The sequence below is a fragment of the Arachis ipaensis genome, chromosome B07, assembly GCF_000816755.2.
Source record: "Arachis ipaensis cultivar K30076 chromosome B07, Araip1.1, whole genome shotgun sequence".
NCBI classification, from domain to species: Eukaryota; Viridiplantae; Streptophyta; class Magnoliopsida; order Fabales; family Fabaceae; genus Arachis; species Arachis ipaensis.
Window position 1 is genome coordinate 34,854,739 of NC_029791.2, and position 5,030 is coordinate 34,859,768.

The 5,030-nt window shown below is 32.4% G+C and overlaps 1 pseudogene; it reads left to right on the forward strand.

The window, feature by feature from the left end:
• Positions 2,589–3,346, forward strand: LOC107607109 (annotated as a pseudogene).

A 5,030-nucleotide genomic window follows, 5' to 3' on the forward strand; every position in this document is an offset into this window, starting at 1 on the left:
TAGCCTGACAGGGTTCGTATAATGAGAAAAGTACTGAAAAGTATATATTTTCTTTTCTAATAAATATATACTATAGTACTTGCATATTTATATTTCTAAATTGATAATAACATTTTATTTTTAAATATGATACTATGAATTTAGAAGTGACAATGTTTATTTATATTTCTGAGTTTGGCTCCTTTTTATTAGTTTCTTCTTTTAAGTGCTGATATGCCATGAGAATTGATAATATGACAAACTCAAATACATTACGTCTTAGCATTTAATGTAGCATATTAATATTTAACGGAGCAAAGTAAACAAACAGGACTAAAACCAAAATCTTTCAATTTTATTGGACCAAAACCAACAAAAAATAAGTACAGGAACCAAAACTAAAATACGGTTATTTTATAAGGATAAAAAATTCATTTAAGTAAAAATAAAAATAACAAAGTAGTTACAAAATATTTTTTAAAAAGGACAAACCAGACTTTAATTTTCTGTAAAAATACTTTAGCTAGCAGATGGTTGATTAAAGTGTTTTATTGGAAACTAATTTGCTTAATACTTTAAACAATAAAGAAATAAATTATGAATTGCCTTTTGATACAAATTATTTGTCGAAACAAAAATATAATATTAAGGATTAGATAGTTCCTCATCTAATAAATTTTAACACACACATAAATATACACCGAATATTTTTTGTTTGGTGACTAACATACCCCGAATATAAAATTTTAGATTGTGAAATTCGAAATAAGAAAATAAAATAGAATAAATAATTATTTTTTCAAGATTTAAATGTTGATATTTTTATTTATAAAAGAGAAAAATTAAAGTAATACCCATAAAAAATGGGCTTTTGTAGATAAAATTATCCAAACCTTAAAAATTAAAATAAAATTTTTAAATTATCATCTAATATAATTGATGAGCGGATATTTTATACATTTTTTTATCATCTTTTTCATATAATTTTTAGTATGTTTTATTTAGTTTTTATTAAGTTTTTATAGGTTTTAGTGTTAAATTCACATTTTTAGATTCTACTATGAGTTTTTGTGTTTTTGTACAATTTCAGGTATTTTTTTGCTGAAATTGAGGAACTGGAGCAGAAGTCTGATTCAGAGACAGAGAAAGCACTGCAGATGCTGTCCGGATCTGACCTCCTTGCATTCGAAAGAGCTTTTCTGGAGCTACAGAAGTCCAAATGGAGCGTTCTCAACGGCTATGGAAAGCTAACTTTCAGAGGTTTTCAGCAATATATAATAGTCTATACTTTGCTTCGAATTAGAAGGCTCAAAACTGGCATCCAACACTAGCTACCTGCCCCCTTCTAGGCGTCCAGCGCCCAAAGAGCAGAGACCAGTGTCCAAACGCCCAAAGAAGACCCCCTAGCTGGCATTCCACGCCCCAGAGACCTCATACCACGTGGATCTCACCAAAGCTCAGCCCAAACACTCACCAAGTGGGCCCTAGAAGTGGATTTTAGCACTAAAAAGACTATTTTACCCTTACTAGTCATTTGTTTAGTATAAGGGATTTTATTTATGTTATTGGGGGATCTTCGACCCTCTTTTACCAATATACATGTTTTACATTGTATTTTTACATCAGTATGAGTTTCTAAACCTCTTAGGTTGAGGGGAGGAACCCTGCTGAGTCCTATAAATTAATAAAAGTATTATTGTTTCTTCTCCGATCCATGTTTGATTTCTAAGATGTATACTCGATCTTCATCGTGGTGAATAGGATAATCAGACAATCAGCTCTGTTCATCACATTAAGACGAACGTGCCTGACAAACACTTGCGTCTACTTGGGTTCGTGTGAATACGTGACTGGAAAGCACGAGCCAACAGCTATGTTTATACATCTCTCAGATGGCTAATCCATGACTTCGTTGGGGACTTCTCGAGACACCAGTTCAGCCGATTTCTGGGGAGATTAGGGTCTCTATGGTATAGGCTAGAATCCTAAGAAGCAGCATCCTCTGATCTGGAAGATTCGACCTTGTCTATGGCGTTTTGAGTAGGATCGCCAAGAGAATGAACTGCTAGCACTTCACCCTTCGTCAGATTGGATGACACAGCCAATGGCATTCAATCTGTAGCAGAGGAGATCAATGACCACGGCCCATGGCGTTGATCACATACAGCCTACCATAGAAGAAGTCATTCACAAGCAGAGAAGATAGTAATGCCAGAGTTAATTCAGAAAGGCTAAGCAACTCCAATCCTTAACCCTATTCCTATTACTGATTCCCTTCTAATATACAAGTAGTTCATACATTCCTCTTACAACTCCATATATGACATAAAATCAACAACTTTCTGATCTGCCTGACTAAGACCTGCAAGATAACCATAGCTTGCTTCAAGCCAACAATCCTCGTGGGATCAACCCTGACTCGCTCAGGTATTACTTAGATGACTCAGTACACTTACTGGTACAACAGTACGAAAGTGTGGGGATTTGTGCTACCAATAACCTATTTCTAATTTCTAATTTTATTCCACACCACCACTCCCTCAATTTTTAACCTTATCACCATTCTCATCTCCAACTACCACCATCGCTGCCGCTATCACCATCACCACCACCGCCATCACCACCGCCATCACCACCTCTACTGCTTTTGGTCCTCCATGTTCCAGGCCACTGGCATTGTCGTTGGAATTGCCGGCTTCAATATCGCCAACTTCAAGGGCGGCAAAGTAGGCTTCGCCTCTAAATTAAAGACAACAACAGACTCCACTCTTTCTATGTCAAGTGCATCCAAAAATTTCCTTACAATGTCTCCATCCTTGAAATTAGCAGCGCATTGAGCTCTGCTGAAGCAGAAGCACCCACCGCGGCCCCAGCCAGATCAACATCATGTCCGATCCGAGCAAAGTTGCAAGTCATTCGCAGACTTGCTCAAACCTTCAAAGTCTCTTCCAACTTTTCAGGACAGCGTGGATGGTGGCTTTACCGTGTTCTGCCCCATGGACACTATCGTCAGCGGTTTCATACCCAAGTACAAGAACCTCACGGACGCACAGAAGATATCGGTGCTGCTGTACCACGAAGTTCCAGTATATCGTTGCAGATGCTAAAGTCAAACAACAGGGTTATGAACACTTTGGAAACACAAGGAGCGAACAAGTTCGACTTCACGATGCAGAATGATGGGGAAGACGTGAAACTTGAGATGAAGGTTGATACGACGAGCATAGTGAGGACACTGATTGACCAAGATCCCTTTGTTGCGTACAAGATCAGCAAGGTTTTGATGTCGAGGGAGCTCTTCAAGATGGTGATGGTGATGGCGGCAGTGATGGTAGTTGTTGGGGATGAAAGTGGTGGTAGGAGTTGAAATTGAGGGTGTGGTGGTGTGGGGTAAAATTAGAAGTTAGAGTTAGATTATATTATAAAGTAATTTGAGAATTTTATTTAATTTTTTAGTAAAGTATCATTTTTGTCCCCAACGTTTGAAGTAAGTCCCAAAGTTGTCCCTAACATTTCAATTGTCCTATTTAAGTCCCTAACATTTCAAAATTGACTCAATGTTGTCCTGCCGTTAGGGATCCGTTAACAGAATTGACGGCAGGACAAAATTGAGATGATTTTGAAACGTTAGGGACTTAAATAGGACGAAAACGTTGGGAACAAAAATAATACATAAAAATAAATTTTGATTTTATCTTTTAATAATATCAACTTTTTACTGTACATAGTATTCAATTATTTTTTAATCACATCTAAACAAGTCACACTTAATCACATTACTTTCATTCTAAATAAATTTATTTTTTTTTATAATTTTACACTTTCATTCTAAATAAATAATGTAATGTGATTAGAATAAAAGTGTAAAATTATAAAAAAACTAAAGCACAAGAATAACTGAATAGAAATAGGAATCAAATTAAAAAATATATACTATATTGAGTAAATTAAAGTATCATTTTTGTTCTCAATGTTTGGGGTAAGTCTCAAAGTTGTCCATAACATTTTAAAATTGACTCAATGTTGTTCTGCCGTTAGGGATCTGTTAACAGAATTGACGGCGGGACAAAATTGAGACGATTTTGAAACGTTCGGGACTTAAATAGGACAAAAATGATACATAAAAATAAATTTTAATTTTATCTTTCAATAATATTAATTTTTTATACATCTAAATAAATTACACTTAATCACATTACTTTCATTCTAAATAAATTTATTTTTTTGTAATTTTATACTTAAAATAATGCAATTTTTTTATAAATAAATAAATTTTATACTTTCATTCTAAATAAATTAATTTTTTTTATTATTTTACACTTAAAGTAATGTAACTTTTATATAAATAAATAAATTTTATACTTTCATTCTAAATAAATTAATTTTTTTTATTATTTTACACTTAAAGTAATGTAACTTTTATATAAATAAATAAATTTTATACTTTCATTCTAAATAAATAATGTAATGTTATTAGAATGAAAGTGTAAAATTTATTTATTTATATAAAAATTACATTACTTTAAGAGTAAAATTATAAAAAAAATTGTAAGTAATGTGATTAAATAATGAAAGTAAAATTATATTATTTAGAATGAAAGTGTAAAATTTATTTATTTATAAAAAAATTACATTACTTTAAGAGTAAAAATATAAAAAAATTAATTTATTTAGAATGAAAGTAATGTGATTAACTGTAATTTACTTAGATGTGATTAAAAAATAATTGAATACTATGTACAGTAAAAAATTGATATTATTGAAAGATAAAATTAAAATTTATTTCTATGTATCATTTTTGTCCCCAACGTTTTCGTCCTATTTAAGTCCCTAACGTTTCAAATTCAAATTTTGTCCCGCCGTCAATTCTGTTAACGGATCCCTAATGGTAGGACAACATTGAGTCAATTTTAAAACGTTAATGACTTAAATAGGACGATTGAAACGTTAGGAACAACTTTGGAACATACCCCAAACGTTGGAGACAAAAATGATACTTTACTCTTAATTTTTTAAGATTCAAATAATTTTATCTGCAAAAATTCATCGAT